The sequence below is a fragment of the Hylobates moloch genome, unplaced genomic scaffold (genome assembly GCF_009828535.3).
Source record: "Hylobates moloch isolate HMO894 unplaced genomic scaffold, HMol_V3 SCAFFOLD_13, whole genome shotgun sequence".
Taxonomy (NCBI): Eukaryota; Metazoa; Chordata; class Mammalia; order Primates; family Hylobatidae; genus Hylobates; species Hylobates moloch.
The window spans coordinates 9,666,689-9,685,127 of record NW_026652288.1 but is presented as its reverse complement, the minus strand read 5'-3'; the positions used below and the strand labels follow the sequence as shown (position 1 = coordinate 9,685,127).

Genomic DNA, 18,439 nt, shown 5'->3' with positions numbered 1-18,439 from the left:
CGGAGAACCAATGTCATTGTGCGAATTTGACGGTACAATTTCACCTCGCTAGGGGCACAGTGGAGCCAGGTAACCCTGACTCAGAGTCACTTCCCAGTGAGGGGATGCAGCTCTGGGCGAACTCTTTGCCACTGTTCTGGAGGAAATCCCAGCTGGAGAGCACTGGAAGTGGAGGGCCAGTGTCTCCCAGGTCAGGCCCAGTGGCTCATGGGTCTGCAGCTGCTGCTGATCAAATGAAGATCAGAGGCGTTTAGGCAGAAAGGAGGCATTCTGGACTGGAACAGAAGAGGGGAAGGAAGCAGAGGGTGGAGGAGAGCCCCAGAACCCCTCAATAATAGGGAGTGGGAGGCCAGATACCCAGCCCACCCCTCATTTCATAGTAATGAAACCAGGGCCTGGCAGTGCGGCCTGAGCTAGGGACACACCCAGCTCGGTCTAATTCCAGGCCCACATCCCCTCCACTCCTCCCTCCAGGCTGCTCCCTGGCTGGATGGATGAATGAGCAGGGTACCTTCTGTCCACAGCAAAAGGGCACAGAGAGAAAACCCAGAGGAGGGAGCCTCATGTAGCCAGGTGGAAATTAACAATAATACTCGGATATACACTTATTTATGTCTCTGCAATTTATCTAACCATTTTCACAAGACTCCATGAATGTAAACTTGCTAATCAAAGAAACCCTATTAGGCCCTGAATCAAGACTAGTGTTTTGCTGTAGCTGTTGGTTTCAAACAGGATCCAAGAGTGACGTCTTCCTTGTGGGCCTGTTCGCTGCTCAGTATCCCAGTGTGAGTGGCCAATTCAGTTGGAAGCAACATGGCCTTGAATATAAAGCCATTGTTTTTTTTACAGAGCAATTTAACTATGTTAGGCTTAAGAATCATGAACTTACAGGCCGGACTCACGCCTGTAATCCCAGCACTTTGGGAGGCTGAGGCAGGCGGATCACCTGAGGTCGGGAGTTCGAGACCAGCCTGGCCAACATGGAGAAACCCCGTCTCTACTAAAAATACAAAATTAGCCAGGCATGGTGGCGCATGCCTGTAATCCCAGCTACTTGGGAAGGCTGAGGCAGGAGAATCACTTGAACCCGGGAGGCAGAGGTTGCAGTAAGCCTATCCTGGGCAACAAGAATGAAATCAGTCTCAAAAAAAAAAAAAAAAAAAAAAAAAAAAAAAAAAAGAATCAGATTATCTGTGGAATGAAACTTAAAAAAAAATTTTTTAAGGCCAGGCCGGTGGTCATTTATAATCCCGCTTTGGGAGGCCAAGGCGGCGGATCATGAGGTCAGAGTCGACCAAGGTGAAACCCTCTCTATTAAAAACAAAAAATTAGCCGGGCTGGTGGCGGCCCTGTATCCCAGTTCTCGGAGAGGCTGGGGAAGGGGAACTGAACGGGGGAGCGCCACTGCACTCCAGCCTGGGCGACAGAGCGAGACTCTGTCCCAAAAAAAAAAAATAATAATACTAATAATAATATTTATTAGCCACTCAGAGGAACTTGGTCCTCCTCCTTTCTTCCCACCTCCTCCCTTTCTCCCCCTCAAGATCACTTGCTTGCTTTGTGACTGTTAGGATATTAACCAAGCAACCTTATACTGCCTGGTAATTTTTTTTTTTTTTTTTTTTTTGAGATGGAGTCTCGCTCTGTCACCCAGGTTGGAGTGCAATGATGTCATCTTGGCTTACTGCAAACTCTGCATGCCCACCCCCCACCCAACCACCCACCAGGTTCAAGCGATTCTCCTGCCTCAGCCTCCCAAGTAGCTGGGAGTACAGGTGTGCGCCACCACACCCAGCTAATTTTTGTATTTTTTTTAGTAGAGGTGAGGCCTCGCTATGTTGGCCAGGCTGGTCTAGAACTCCTGACCTCAAGCGATCTGCCTGCCTAGGCCTCCCAAAGTGCTGGGATTACAGGCGTGAGCCACCGCGCCCAGCCTGCCTGGCAATATTTAATTTTAATTCACATTTATGCTGATGGTCCATACTTCAGTTAATCACTGGGGAACTTAGATGTTGACTACAGCTAACTAACCCCAGAGGGAATATGCTTTTTTAAAAATACTCTTTAATTGTGGTAAAACATAGCTAACCCAATGTACCGTTTTAACCATTTTTAAGTGTGCCATTCAACGGTATTACGAATATTCACGATGTTGTGCAATCATCGACACTTTCTTTTCCAGAACTCTTCCATCAGCCCAAACAGAAACTCTACCTGTTCAACAGCACCTCTCCCTTCTCCCCTCCCCAGTCCCTGCTATTCTACTGTCCTATTTTCCATCTCTCTAAATTTTCCTGGGAATTTGCTTTTTTAAGCCACTATACCAGTCTGTGTCTTATACTTGGCAGCAAGAAAAAGTTCTCAGTGCTTTTGGGTCTTGTCTTATTTGTTGGACATTCTAGTAAAATCATTTTTGGATTAAAGGTAGGCAAGGGGTGAGGGAGGGAGCAGAGAATCGCTGTGAGGCTTGCTGAGAACTGTGCCAATCTTAGCTTACTGTTTCCCTTGGTATTGCTGATGGCTTTTCCTATTTTTTTCCTAGAAAAGAAAAAAATAGAAACCTCAGCCCATGGGGCCTTGTATAATAGCTTGACACAGCAGAGGAGCTGGTGGGTCCTCCCTCTCCTCCCAGAAACCGGCTCAAAGAAAACAGAAAAATAAACCCCAATCTCCAACTTCATACTATACACAAAAATTAACTAACAAGGGTGCATAGACCTAAATGTAAAAACTACGAAGTACCTAGAAGAAAACATCTTTGTATCGTAGAGTCGAAAAAGATCTTTTTTTGGAGACAGGGCCTCACTCTGTCACCCATGCTGGAGTGCAGTGGCACGATCTTGGCTCACTGCAACCTCCGCCTCCTAGGTTCAAGTGATTCTCCTTCCTCAGCCTCCCAAGTGGCTGGGACCACAGGTGCGTACCAGCATACCCAGCTAATTTTTGTATTTTCAGTAGAGACAGGATTTCACCATGTTGGCTAGGCTGGTCTCAAACTCCTGACCTCAAGTGATTCACCCACTTCCGCCTCCCAAAGTGCTGGGATTACAGGCGTGAGCCACTGCACCCAGCCCTTTGATCCCTTCATTCATCAATACCTAGGTTGTTTCCATATCATGGCTAATGTGAATAATGTTGCAATTAACACAGGAGTGCAGCTATCTTTACAAGGTGGTGATATAATTTCCTTTGGTCAGTCATATGGTAGTTCTATTTTTTATTTATTTAGAAACCTCCATACTGCTTTCCATAATGGCTGTACCAATTGACACCCCCACTAACCATGTCCAGGAGTTCCCTTTTCACCACAGGGAAAGATTTCTTAAGAATAGTACACAGGGGCCAGGCATGGTGGCTCTTGCCTATAATCCCAGCACTTTGGGAGGCCCAGGCAGGCGAATCACCTGAGGTAAAGAATTCGGGACCAGCCTGGCCAACATAGTGAAACCGCGTCTCTACTAAAAATGCAAAACTTAACCACGCGTGTTTGTGGGCGCCTGTAATCCCAGCTACTTGGGAGGCTGAGGCAGGAGAACTGCTTGAGCCCGGGAGGCCAAAGCCACAATGAGCCAAGATCACACCACTGCACTCTGGCCTGGGTGATAGAGCGAGACTCCGTCTCAAAAAATAAAAAATTAAAAAAAAAAAAAATAGTACACAGAAAACATAAACTATAGAAGAAAAAAAAGCAACAGTAAATTGGACTTCACCAAAATTAAAAGCCTTTTACTTTTCAAAAGACACTGAATAAAATGAAAAAGAGGGGCACAGACTGGAAAAAATATTTATAAGTCATATATCTAATAAAAGACGTGTAACTAGAATAAAGAGCTGTTAAACCTAATATATAATACAACTTGATATTTTTAAATGGGCAAAGGATTTGAACAATTCACCAAAGATGGTGTACATATAAAAAATAAGTACATTTAAAAAGGCTCATGCCATTTGTTATTGGTGAAATGTACATGAAAACCACAAGGATATACACTAGACACCCACTCAGAGGGCTAAAATGTAAAAGATTGGCCATGCCAAGTGTTGGCAAGGGTGTGAAGCAACTGGGACTCTTGTGTTGCTCTCATGTGCTCAGAGGCATGTAAAGCGGTATGGTCACTTTGAAGAGCAGTTTGGTCACTTCTTAAAAAGTGAAACCTACTATATGACCCAGTCATTCTGCTCCTATGCATCTCCTCAACAGGAATGTGGCCAGGTGTGGTGGCTCACACCTGTGATCCCAGCACTTTTGGAGGCCGAGGCAAGCAGATTACGAGGTCAGGAGTTCAAGACCAGCCTGGCCAACATAGTGAAACCCCATCTCTACTACAAATACAAAAAAAATTAGCTGGGCATGGTGGTGGGCACCTGTAGTCCCAGCTACTTGGGAGGCTGACGCAGGAGAATCACTTGAACCCAGGAGGCAGAAGTTGTAGTGAGCCAAGATCGCACCACTGCACTCCAGCCTGGGCGACAGAGCAAGACTCTGTCTTAAAAAAAAAAAAAAAAAAACTACATGGAGACTGGCAGCAACTTGATTCATCATAGCCAAAAGCTGGAAACAGCCCCAATGTCCATCACCAGGTGAATGGATGAATAAATATGGCATAGCCATACAATGAAATGCAACACAGCAATAAGAAGGAATGAACCACTGTTATATACAACTGAGGGACTTCAAAATAATTATGCTAGGCCAGGCGCGGTGGCTCATGCCTGTAATCCCAGCACTTTGGGAGGCCAAGGCGGGTGGATCACCTGAGGTCAGGGGTTTGAGACCAGCCTGGCCAACATGGTGAAACCCCATCTCTACTAAAAATACATAAAATTAGTCGGGCGTGGTAGCGGGCACCTGTAATCCCAGCTACTCGGGAGGCTGAGGCAGGAGAATCGCTTAAACCCAGGAGGCGGAAGTTGCAGTGAGCCAAGATCGCGCCATTGCACTCTAGCCTAGGCAACAACAGCAAAACTCTTTCTCAAAAGAAAAAAAAAATTATGCTAAGTGAGAGAAACCACATTAAAAAAAAAAAACATACTGTAGGATTCTATTTACATAAAATTCTAGAAAATGTAAACTCTAGCGATGGAAAGCAGGTCAGAGTTTGTCTGAAAATGGGAGTGGAGGTAAGAACCAGCACAAGGAAGCTGTGGAGGGTGACAGGTTGTCTAGTGGCTGATGGCTGTGACAGTTGCATGGGTGTATACACATGTCAGAACTTACTAATAACACATTCAATAGGCGCAGTTTATTGTATGCCAGTTATATACCAATAAAGCCAAAAAAAGAAAAAAGAAAAGAAATCATCCCACAGTAACAAGGAGAAAGAGAAACAGGATGCAAATGCCATCTTTTTTTTTTTTTTTTGAGGCAGAGTCTCGCTCTGTCGCCAGGCTGGAGTACAGTGGCGCGATCTTGGCTCACTGCAACTTCCATCTCCCAGATTCAAGCGATTCTCCTGCCTCAGCCTCCTCAGTAGCTGGGATTACAGGCACCTGCCACTACGCCTGGCTAATTTTTTGTATTTTTAGTAGAGACGGGGTTTCACCGTGTCAGCCAGGATGGTCTCAATCTCCTGACCTCGTGATCCACCCGCCTCGACCTCCCAAAGTGCTGGGATTACAGGCTTGCACCACCACGCCCAGCTAATTTTTGTGTTTTTAGTAGAGATGGGGTTTCACCACGTTGGCCAGACTGCTCTCAAACTCCTGGGCTCAAGCAATCCACCCGCCTTGTCCTCCGAAAGTGCTGGGATTACAGGCATGAGCCACCGCGCCCAGCTACACTCCATTTCCAATGAAAACAGAAGAGAGATGAAACCCAAACTAGAAACGAGTCAGAGGTTTGCCCAGAGCAGGAAATACCACACAGATGTTTGGGAAGAAGCTGTGAGAAGGGATCGCACTGCCCACCAACCAATGTCCCTTATCTGCATGAGCAGGAGTGGGGCCTGTGATCTCATGACAGCGGCATTTGAGACACAGGTAAGCTTGGAACCAAGAAGCAGAAGCAGCAGATCAGACACAGACAATCACACAGACAAGCCACACTTGCAGGCACAAAGAGGAATCAGCAGACTGCACATGAGCAGCCCTACAACTGCACACGGCACTGGGTGTAGTCCTCGCTTCTTCTCCCACACAAACCTCTGGCAAATAGATGGTTGAAGAAAAACTTACCTTGCCCAAAGATGAGAAATAAAAAAGCAAACAGCGCAGCATCTACAGGAAGACACTGCAAGAATTAAAAAATGAAAACGAGAAAAGGAACAGGAAAAACAAGTGGCAAGTGAAAACTCACTAGTAAAAACGTTGTCATAGAACAGATGAAAATTGCCAGCAAACTTTTCGCTGCAAATTAAACAACAACAAAAATTAATAAAGCAGGGCCGGGCGCAGTGGCTCACACCTGTAATCCCAGCATTTTGGGAGGCTGAGGCGGGCAGATCACCTGAGGTCAGGAGTTCGAGACTAGCCTAGCCAACATAGCAAAACACCATCTCTACTAAAAATACCAAAATTAGCCAGGCATGGTGGCGCAAGCCTGTAATTCCAGCTACTTGGGAGGCTGAGGCAGGAGAATCACTTGATCCCAGGAGGCAGAGGTTGAAGTGAGCTGAGATCCCACCACTGCATTCCAGCCTGAGCAACAGAGTAAGACTCCATCTCAAAAAAAAAAAAAATTAATACAGCAATCATCTCCAGAAAGCAAGCACACAAAGCAGATATGAGAGCTCAGGGGAACATGAAACTGGAGCTGACAGAACTGGAGAAAGAAGGAAAAACATCACATCTTCAAAGTCATGACAAAATGGAAAGCTGCGCAGAGGAGCATCAAATATTGCTCAAAACACAATCAAGACACTGAGAATAAGACTGAGGAAAGTGAGCAAAAGGAAATGAAAATGAACGGTGTAAAGAGATTACAGAGAAAATTACAGATTTGGAAGATCTACAAAGGACCCATCATATATCCCAGAATAGAAAACTCAAATAAGGGAACATAAATATTTAAAGATATCATTCAAGAAAATTTTCCTGAAATAAAAGAAGATAAATCTACAAACTGAAAGGGCACACCATGTCTTGGGGAAAATGACAAAAATCTGTCAATAACAACGTAATTTCTATCAAAGTAACTAGACTTAAAATATAAAAGAAAGGGGGAAACAGCTAAATAGAAAAGACTTTGGACAGTCAAGTGAAAACATCAATTCATAAAGGGTAACAAAATAGAAGTTAGACTCAGACTTTCCCACAATGGCATTTAACTCTAGAGACAGAAGTGACATCTGCAAAGTTCTCAAGGAAAGAAGTGTGGCCTAAGAATTTTATATCCTGGAAAGCTGTCAATCAAACACAAAGACTAGAAACCTTTTTGAACTTGCAATAACTCAATAATTTTTTTTCATTTAGTCCCTTTTGATTAAACTACTGGAGAAGCAATTTCAGCAAATCAAGAGAAAAATAGGAAAACTTCAGCAAGAGAACTGACAGTGGGCAGTGAATCTACCTGTAGGGCCAACGTGAGTGAGGATTAAGGACATATATAAATATAAACCCTGAATTTAGAAATGATACATTAAACAAAAATTGGGAAGAAAAGAAAGAAGGAGCGAATTGTTAGTATCTGATTTCTTTTCTTTTTTTTTTTTTTTTTTTTGAGTCAGAGTCTCACTTTGTTGCCCAGGCTGGAGTGCAGTGGCATGATCTTGGCTCACGGCAACCTCCACTTCCCAGGTTCAAGTGATTCTCCTGCCTCAGCCTCTGGAGTAGCTGGGATTACAGGTGCCTGCCACCACGCCTGGCTAACTTTGTATTTTTCGTAGAGACAGGGTTTCACCATGTTGGCCAGGCTGATCTCAAACTCCTGACCTCAAGTGATCCACCCGCCTCAGCCTCCCAAAGTGCTAGGATTATAGGCGGGAACCACCACACCCGGTCTAAGTCTCTGATTTCTTTATATTTCTTATGGGGGAGAGGGCAAAAATAAGAAAAAGATAGCATAGAGGTATAAGTACATTTTAAAGACAAACACTAAGAAATATAATCTAAAATTAGATAGCAAAAAAGGAGAAGGGGTAAGAGAAAATACACACTTTTCATAAGTGTTTTTAGTAGGAAACATACTGTTGAAAAAGGAATTCAAGGCGAGTGCAAAGGCTCACACCTGTAGTCTCAACACTTTGGAAGGCCAAGGTGGGTGGATGGCTTAAGCCCAGGAGTTTGAGAAAGGTATCTCTAGCCGGGCGTGGTGGCTCATGCCTGTAATCCCAGCACTTTGGAAGGCTGAGGTGGGCAGATTTGCTTGTTGCCTGGGCAACAGGGCGAAACCCCGTCTCTACAAAAAAAATACAAAAATTAGCTGGGTGTGGTAGTGCACGCCTGTAGTCCCTGCTACTCAGATGAGGTGGGAGGATCACTTGAGCCCAGGAGGTTGAGGTTGCAGTGAGCTACAACTGTGCCACTGCACTCCTGCTTGGGCAACAGAGTGAGATTCTGTCTCAAAAACAAAACAAAAACAAAAAAAACCTTTATCTTTAAATAAAGAAACTAAGCCGGGCCCAGTGGCTCACGCCTGTAATCCCAGCACTTTGGGAGGCCGAGGCGGGCGGATCACGAGGTCAAGAGATCAAGACCATCCTGGCCAAAAATTAGCTGGGCGTGGTAGTACACGCCTATAGTCCCAGCTACTCCGGAGGCTGAGGCAGCAGAATCGCTTGAACCCGGGAGGCAGAGGCTGCAGTGAGCCGAGATCACGCCACTGCACTCCAGCCTGTCGACAGAGCGAGACTTCATCTCAAAAAAATAAATAAAAATAAAGAAACTAAAGTATACATCTAAAACAGGAAGTTAGAAAAGAAACAAACCTTAAAAAGTAGATAGAAAGAATACACAAAAAGTGAAAATTGATTAGAAATGAACACGCACCCAAATGCAGGCATTTCCTTACTACCTGTGTACGCTTTCCCCATGCTCAAAACAGGGGCAAGGCTGGGGGTCGCTGCCCTTGCACTGCCCTCTCCTCTCCCTTCTCCTCCTCCCTACCCTTCCCGGGGCTTACCAGGCACTCCCTCAAGGCCTGATCCATCCCCAACCCATCTCAGCTCTCCTGCGCCCCTCCAAGCATGGCCCACCTGCAGCAAGGGCAGAGCGAGGAGCATATGCTGGGGGGAGGGGCAGAGGGGACATAGCGTCGCCCAGTGCGAGGGGGCTAGCAGCCCCCAGAAGGCAACCAGTCCATGCAACAGCTGAATGGATGGACCAGCAGGTGGCAGGTGGGGACGGAGGGCAGACACAGGGCCACTTACACCCCTTCCCTATTCCCCAGAGCAGAGGCGCCCCACCCTAGCTGCACGTGAGAATTACGAGGGAGCTTTAAAAATGCCAGGGTCTCTAAGTCCCTTCCCCATACACTCTGATTGAATCAGTTCATGTCTCTCCACGTTGGTCATCTGGTTCCAAAAAGCAAGGTGCACTGGGGAAAGAGGCAGCCCAGGGCATGGAAAAGAGAGGGGGCTCTGGAGCCATCGTTCGGAGTTTAAGCCCTGTCTCTGCCTCTCACTGGCTGTGTGATCTCAGGCTGGCACCTTAACCTCCCTGATCCTCAAGGTCGCCATCTGTAAGATATGCTTTCCTCCCAGAAGGGGCCAGGGATGGGTGATTGTCCACGTAAACCCTTCTGCTGGTGCAGGGTGCCCAGGATGAGTGTGAGAAGGAGGGCTGTCATGGTTCCCTTACAGCCACCTCTGACTCTCAGCAAGTAGGCTAGGCTCCAGGACCACCTGCCCCCTCTGGGGAGTTCAGATGTGAGCGAGACCCAGGGGGTGGGGGCAGCCTTGGATCCACAGTCCCAGCTTTGGAGGCTATTCGGGTTCCAATTCAGAATCCCTGGCTCCTGGCTCAATGGGCTTTGTCCCAGAGATGTAATTTCTATTTTGATTCCATGTGACATTTAATGAAATGGCTTTCAGACACCACACAGTGACTGAGTTATGAAACCACAGCTTCTGGATCCTCAACACGCCTCACAATGACAGGACCCCTCTTGCTGCTTCGGGAGCTGCCCCAAGTCTCTTGAGGCCTGGGGCCCAGGACCACTGAGGTGGGGTCTTCACTGTGGAGTCCCTGGGGTCTGCCCCAGGCCCACTGCCTGGCACTCGCGTCTCATCCTAGCTGGACTCACAGCAGCCTCTGCCTGGGTTCCCGCCTCAGTCTCCCTCTTGCCAATCCAGTGTTGTTCTAACTGCAGATCAAAAACATTCAGGGAGCCAGGAAGCCAATGTAGAAGACTGCAAACAGCATTGTTCAAAGAACAAATGAGCCAGAATAGAAGCAGAACAGAACACGCCAGAACGAGCTGCACATGGCAAGGGCGACTGCAGCTCACAAGCCTGGGCTGCGAGTGTGCACACTAGGTCTCTATGTACGGGAATTTGAGAAAGTTTGAATGACGTGGCTGTAACCCACCACCGTGCCACTCCCCAGTTACAACTGTCGGGATGGACTTCAGACCCCTCAGCACAGCACTAAAAACCCCTCCAGACCTGGCCCCTGTCTACCCACCCACCTGGCCCACAGCCAACTCCAACCACACTGAGCCACTGGGTACTGCAAACTCTGCCAGGAGCTCCCATACCCGCCTGGAATGCAAGAGCCTCCCTCCTCTCTCCAGGCCTCCTTCCCTCCCTCCTTCCCCTCCCGCAGCTTCCACTCTCCCACAGACTCCTACCGATCCTTCACCCTTCAAGGGAAAGGCCACCTCCTCTTTGGTGTCTCCCTGATTCCCCAGCAGTCTTGGGGGCTCCCGGCCCGGTGCTCTTGCTAGATGGTGCACACTTTGCATAACAGGGTCACCCCCGCCAGCTGGTGGGGTCATTGTTTTCATGCCTCCCCGCTCTTCCCCCAGTGGGCAGCTAGGACTTCCCTAGAGGGGCTGGCTGAGCTCCTTCGTGCTCAGTGTCATACCATTTACTGAAGGCAAGTGCAGGCTGACACCGGGGCCTCTCCCAGGTGACCCTCTCCACATGCTGACCCTCCCTGGGTGAAGACGGCCTCCTAGATTCTACAGAAGCAAAGATATAAATATCTCTGGAGCCCTTCCGTTCAAAAGGAAGTAGAAGCCCTACAGTTTCTCAACAACTTGGCTATTAAAAATAGGAATTCCACCTACACACAGGAACAGTTTGTTGGGGATCATGGAAGGGCCAGAATCGTGAGGTCACACGTGTTCGGGATCAAGAAAGCTGCTGGACCCAAAAGCTGAGTGCTGTAAGAAGGCAGGCAGCTGTCTGCAGCTGGTGCTACAGGCCCGAGGCCCCAGAAATCTCTAGAACCACAGGGATGCCGAATGGTACTCTGCCAAGGGTTTTATAAAACTCACTTCCCCACCACATCATGCGAACATCTGCACAGCACAGGTTCCAAAAGAAATTGAAAAAGAAATAAATCATGCATTAGCAAGCAGATCTGAGACCTCGTCTCTGACCTTGGAAGAGTGTGAGGAGATGCCTCAGACTCCGTCTCCTGCTGCCACCTCCTCCCACTCCCAGTCCTCAGAACAGAGCCCCAGACCCGGCCCGAGCTGGGGTCCCCTGAGGATTCAGTCTTTCACGTTCATTTCCTGGCCCTCAAGGCCTGAAGCTCCATCCTTCCGCCACCCCTCTGGGTTACAGTAGAGTCCCCAACAGGTGCTGTGCGTGAACAATGACGGCAGAGCAGACATGCATTCTGTCAGCATCCACAGCCACTCCAGAGACAGACTTGGTGGAGACGGGAGAGGAGGAAGAAGGGGAAGAAAGTGGGCAGAGGGGCTGGGTACGGTGGCTCACGCCTGTAATCCCAGCACTTTGGGAGTCCGAGGCAGGCGGATCACAAGGTCAAGAAATCGAGACCATCCTGGCCAACATGGTGAAACCCCATCTCTACTAAAAATACAAAAATTAGCTGGACATGGTGGTGCACGCCTGTAGTCCCAGCTAGTCAAGAGGCTGAGGCAGGAGAATTGCTTGAACCCAGGAGGCAGAGGTTGCAGTGAGCCAAGATCGTGCCACTGCACCGCCTGGCGACAAAGCGAGACTCCGTCTCAAAAAAAAAAAAAAAGTAAAAAGTGTGCAGAGGTAGCGAGCCCCACTGATGACCCCCACTCTGGTGGCCAGGGGCTCCAGTCATGATCTCAACCAAGCCCCCCCAGTACAACTGCACGTTACCCTGTCAGACACAGCAGCTTCCCCTGCAGGTCACTCACTCGCTCATTCATTCAACAACACTGAGAGTGCCCGGCCAGGTGCTGGCTGAGCATACCGGGGAACACGGACCCCATCCCTGCCCTCAGGGCACTCACAGCTAGAACAAGGCATCAGAAAAGTGTACGATTCTATACACTTTGGATAGTATGAAAAAGCGAAGTGGTAAACACTTGGGGCCGTGAGGGCTCTGAGGAGGCCCCTAATCTGGCCTCACTGGGTCTGAGGAGGTTCCTAGGGAAAGTGACCTCTAAGTTGAGACCTGAAGGATCAGGAGCAGGTGGGTGGGGACAAAGTCCAGGCTAAGGGAACAGCCTGTGTGAAGACAGGAAGCTAGAGGATGTGGTGTTTAAGAAGCTCAGGCTCGGGCCAGGCATGGTGGCTCACGCCTGTAATCCCAGCACTTTGGGAGGCCAAGGCGGGCGGATCACGAGGTCAGGAGATCGAGACCATCCTGGCTAACACGGTGAAACCCCGTCTCTACTAAAAATACAAAAAATTAGCCAGGCGAGGTGGTGGGTGCCTGTAGTCCCAGCTACTCGGGAGGCTGAGGCAGGAGAATGGCATGAGCCTGGGAGGCAGAGCTTGCAGTGAGTCGAGATCGCGCCACTGCGCTCCAGCCTGGGTGACAGAGTGAGACTCTGTCTCAAAACAAAACAAAACAAAACAAAGAAGCTCAGACTCAGGAAGGTTCAAGGCAGAGGTGAGCGGGGGGGAGCCTGAGGGCACCTGGGCTCAGGCAGGGCCGAGAGCTGCGGTGAGGGGAGGGGCTCATGCAACACAGCCACATCGTCTAAGGTACTGCCCACACATTCCAGAGGCTATGTGTGCAATGGACTGGGGGAGGGTGAAGGTGGGGCTGTGGGTCTGGCCATGGTTGGGGCCTGAGCCCCGGAGGGATATAGCTATGCTGCACACTGGAATGGGAGGGGGATCACAGGACCCTGCTGTCTGGGGCATGGGGCCAGGGACATGGGAGGGCAAAGGCTCCCCCGCCTGGCCACACATAGAATGGCAGAGGCTGGCAGTACCTGGATTTCTGACCTGGCAGGGGTGCGTGGGGGCCCTGTTCACTGAGCTAGGGAACAGCAGGTGACAGACCCCGCAAGCCACCTCCACGGTGGCCCCTCTTCCCCCACCGTGCGAGTGGCCATCATTTCTCACCTGAAAGCTGCGACTGCCTCCTGCTTCCACTGGCGCACCCCGAGTAACACCTGACACGCAGAGGCAGGGGTTTCCCTCTCAAGACGTAAGGCTGGTCAGACCTTCCCGAGCTTCTCATCCCCTTAGAAATGAAATCCAGACTCTTCACCTGGGTCTACAGACCTGCCATGTACACACCCCAACCCACTGACCCGGCCCCATCTCCCACCCCTCACTCTGCTCTGACCACTCACACACGTGCTTGCCCACCCTCCGCCTGCAACATGCTTTCCTCCCCTAACCACGTGGTCGATCCCCACATCCTCTGGCTCCCTCTGTCTCCCCACATGAAAGAGCACAGGGGCATAGCCCGCCCCTTCCTCCCTGCTTTCCTTGTCTTCAGAGCTTGTCACCGTCTGACTTACCGCACACTGGGTGGATGATTGGTCCCCGTCTCCCTCACTGGCGTGCTGTCTCCTCGAGGGCCTGGACTCCATCTGCTTTGCACTTCACGGTCTCCCAGAACCTGCAGCAGTGCATACAGGAGGGCTCAGTGACTGCATGCTGGAGCAACCGCCTCCCAGCCCCGGCCCCAGGGCCATGGCCACTGCCTGGTGCTCTGTTTCCCGTGCTTGGAACAGCACCCCACCCTCACCTTCTCTTTCCTTCCCAAGAACAGGTCGAGGTCTCTTGCCCTCCTTCCTACCTCCCCGCTTCCCAGAGCTAATCACGCCCTCCTCTGTGTGATCTTGGAACCCTTAAGCACATGCACTCTTGACTCCAAGACCAGACACCAGGCCTCCTCCATTCCAGCACAACCACAGATAATAGCCACTGTCCACCACCATGTGCCCAGGCCTCTGCTGGCAGTGACCGAGGATGCAGAAGCAGAAGATGCATGCCCACGAGGGCTGGCAGTCTCCCTGGAGAGGGCACACTAACATGGGGACAACGTCCTAGCACAGCACGAGATGCATGTCAGTGAGCGTACCTAGGTGGCACCAACTCCCTGAGGCTCGGAGTGAGACACAGGGGTGGGGGGCAGAGATGGAGGGAAGATGGGATGGGAGGCGCCAGTTATGCCACCCGCAGATTTAACCCGAGCCCCCAGAGCACACAACTGGTCAACAGCAGAGCTGGGCCTGGCTGGGTCCATCGGGCTCCAAGCCAGAGGTTTCTGAACTCAGAATGGCCCCCATTGGCTGACCCCTTTGGACAGAAGCAACTGACTCCCACCTCTCCACGAAATCCTAAGCTCCTAAGCAACTTCCAGAGGCTACAGCACAATAGTGAGCAGACACACAACTCACAACATGGGCCCCGCCCATGACAGCAACGTGGGCAAGATGCAGCCCCAGCCTCCAGCTCACAGGAGCGAGGGCCGCCAGCCGCCACATGCCCGGGGCACCTCCTAACCCTGGTCCAGAGCTCAGGGTCCCTCTCCCTAAAGCCCACCTGAGACCCGGAACAGCCTTCTGCCTGAGTAGCTGCTTCCCCTAGTGGCTGCGAGTGCTCATCAACACTTATTATAAGAACGTTATAGGAAAATTTAAACAGAAAAATAGAATAGAAAGAAAAACTGCTCTTACTCCCAACCCGCCCCCTAAGGCACCTTTTCATTTCTCCACGTGGGACACCTTCCTCTCTATCCATACGTACACATTTTTATGACAACGTAAGCACAGTATACCCATAATTTTACATTCTGCTATTTTATCATTTTCCTGTAAACAGCTTTCCTTGTGTTTAAATGTGATCTGCGTATTTCTCATCTAGAGTGACTGGTTAGCACTCCATTAATAACCGGCTCTCTGAGCGGGCACCCCGCTGGCTCAGCCACCACCAATGCCATCCACTACTTTCCCATCAGGTCCACTACGGAGCCCACAGGAACAAGGTCAGGCCTTACTCAGAGCTCATCAAGCATTTTCTGTAAAGACAGAGATAGAAAATACAGACCGCGGCAGCTATTCTAGTCTCTTATCCATGGTGAAGGCAGCCACAGACCATACGTAAATAAACAAGTGTGGCTGCGCCCCAACGAAGCTATTTATGGGCCCTGAAATTTGAATTTCATAGAATCTTCATGCAACACGAAATGTCCTTTTGATTTTCTTTTTCTTTTTTTTTTTTAGAGACAGAATCTCACTCTGTCGCCCAGGCTGGAGTGCAGTGGCGCGATCTCGGCTCACTGCAAGCTCCGCCTCCCGGGTTCACACCACTCTCCTGCCTCAGCCTCCTAAGTAGCTGGGACTACAGCTGCCGGCCACCACGCCCAGCTAATTTTTGTATTTTTAGTAGAGACGGGGTTTCTCCGTGTTAGCCAGGATGGTCTCGATCTCCTGACCTCTTGATCCGCCCGCCTCAGCCTCCCAAAGTGCTGGGATTACAGCCATAAGACACCACGCCCAGCCATTCTTTTGATTTTTAAAACACATTCCTAGCTCCTGGCATGTATAAAACCAGGCGGTGAACCAGATCCAGCCCATGGGCTATTTCCTGACCCCTGCTCCATTAACATTGGAGGATCCAGGGGTGGAGGAAGGAAAGTCTTAGAAAGGAGTGAAGGAGGAGGGTGGGAACTGAGGAAGCAAAAGAAGGCCCAACAGACTACTCTCTGTGTTCCGGAAAGTTCTAGGACTTGCTTCCAATCCCCAAGGGTCCTGGGACAGTCCAGCTCTCTGAAACTCCCCGAACAGAGCAAAACCGAAGGCCTGGACCATAGAGATGGCTCAGCACCTCATTTTCGTGATGGAGGGGAAGGGTCACCGAGAGATGGGAAAGAGCAGACCCCAAATTCACTAACTGTCCCCTCATCTGCCCCCAGCAAGGTGGTGATTCCAGCCTTTGACACCCCTACTTCTAGTCAGCTTGTCACCAGCTCACAGTGGCAAAAGTCCCCTTCCAGACAATGCCCCACAAGTCTCTTTTTAATGCCAAGTGGCCTAAAATGCCAGGAAAGATCCTTCTGAAATGTAAATCAAACTTCTCTCTGCAAGGCAGACCCATCCTCTGCTGCCCCTGGCATTCTAAATGATCTCTTAGAAATAAGAGCCAGTGCCTTTGCCAATAATAACTTCTACTTTAGAAGTGCCAGATCAAACCAGAGAAAGTAGCTCAGTGGCTGCCCAGGGCTGAGGCGGCAGACGGGAGACAGGGAGTGACTAAGGGATACGAGCTCTTTTTGGGGTGGGCAAGATGTTCAACTGTGGGGATGACTGCCCATACCTGTGAATATACTAGACCACTGAACCGTACCCTTTATTTTTTTTGAGTCAAAGTCTCGCTCTGTCACCCAGGCTGGAGTGCAATGGCGCAATCTCTACTCACTACAACCGCCGCCTCCCGGGCTCAAGCAACTCTCCTGCCTCAGTCTCCCAAGTAGCTGGGATTACAGGCGCCCACCACCATGTCCGGCTAATTTTTGTATTCTTAGTAGAGACGGGGTTTCACCATGTTGGTTGGGCTGGTCTCAAACTCCTGACCTCAAATGATCTGCCCGTCTTGGCCTCCCAAAATGTTGGGATTGCGGGTGTGAGCCACCACACCCAGCCAAGAGCCATACCCTTTAGATGCGCAAACTGAATGGCACGTGAAAAAGTTTCTCATGAAAGCATGCCAGGCACTTCACTCATCTAAATTCTCACAAGCCTGTTGAGCCTGGATTACAAATCCTAGTTCACAATGTGGAAACTGACGCTGAGAGCAGTGATGTGATGTCCCTAACCATTTCATAAGCAGTGAGAACTGGCTCCAAGGGCAGTCAATTTTTCAAAAGGGAGGTGACAAGCCAGGTGCAGTGGCTCACACCTGTAATCACAACACTTTGGGAGGCCGATACGGGCAGATCACTTGAGGTCAGGAGTTCGAGACCAGCCCAACCAACATGGTGAAACCCGATCTCTACCAAAAAATACAAAAATTGGCCAGGCACAGTGGCTAATGCCTGTAATCCCAGCACTTTGGGGGGCCAAGGCAGGCGGATCACCTGAGGTCAGGAGTTCAAGACCAGCCTGACCAACATGCAGAAACCCCGTCTCTACTAAAAATACAAAATTAACTGGGCATGGTGGCACATGCCCGTAATCCCAGCTACTCAGGAGGCTGAAGCAGGAGAATCGCTTGAACCCGGGAGGCAGAGATTGCAGTGAGCTGAGATTGTGCCATTGCACTTCAGCCTGGGCAACAAGGGAGAAACTCTACCTCAAAAAAAAAAAAAAAAAAAATTAGCCAGGCGTGGTGGCAGGAGCCTGTAATCCCAGCTGCTCAGGAGGCTGAGGCATGAAAATCACTTGAACCCAGGAGGCAGAGGTTGCAGTGAGCCAAGATCACGTCACTGCACTCCAGCCTGGGTGTTGCAGCGAGACTCCATCTCAAAAACAAAACAAAACAAAGAGGGAGCCTAAAGTCAGCCCTTTGCTGCAGTGGCCCCTGCACTAACAGGACCTGGAAGTGCCCCTCAGTAACACTGGGACCCACATCAGTCCAGAGGAAGGCCAGAGCAGCTGCAGGACCTGTTCCCAGCCTTCCAAATTCCCTCCCATCTCGTCCTGGCACCCCTTCTGGAAGAGAGGCTAGAGCCCCCCTGAAGTAGAGGAGAGGGAAGACTCAGAGAGGCTCAGGGAAGACCTCACCCAGGCAGCTGCTGCCCCAGGGCTTTCTGGAAACTGAAACCTCCCTGTTTTCCACCTCCAAGGGAAGCTGCTGCTTCCCACTCACCCCATTCCTAAGCATGAGGCTCCATTTGGGCATGTGAGTACCTGTCCCTAGACTTTCCTTTGTGGCCATAAGCTACCTTTCTAGCATGATACCCAGAGCGTCCCAGGTAGAAGCAAACTGAAAGTGGCCCCCACTCGTGAAGTGCAGACAGTAAGAGAGCCCCTGGTCCTATCTGGACAGGATCCCCACAGCCACGGTGACAAGGGGCAAAGCAGAGGTCACCCTTCCCCGCTACCACAGTGCAGTGACCAGGGAAGAAGGGCAGGACGAGGCTAGGCATGACCAAACCCTTCCACATAACTCACTGGCCAGCTGGTGGTTTCAGGAGCCATTCC

At 50.0% G+C, this 18,439-nt stretch overlaps 1 non-coding gene and 1 pseudogene across 1 annotated transcript; one reads left to right on the top strand and one right to left on the bottom strand.

Moving 5' to 3' along the window:
* Nucleotides 1-13,882, bottom strand: part of LOC116480541 (putative uncharacterized protein C2orf48) — a 72,619-nt pseudogene extending 58,737 nt beyond the window's left edge.
* Nucleotides 685-820, top strand: LOC116481340 (small nucleolar RNA SNORA2/SNORA34 family). The gene has a single exon (XR_004251506.1). It is a non-coding gene; the product is annotated as a small nucleolar RNA SNORA2/SNORA34 family (small nucleolar RNA).
* Nucleotides 13,883-18,439: the final 4,557 nt, after the last annotated feature.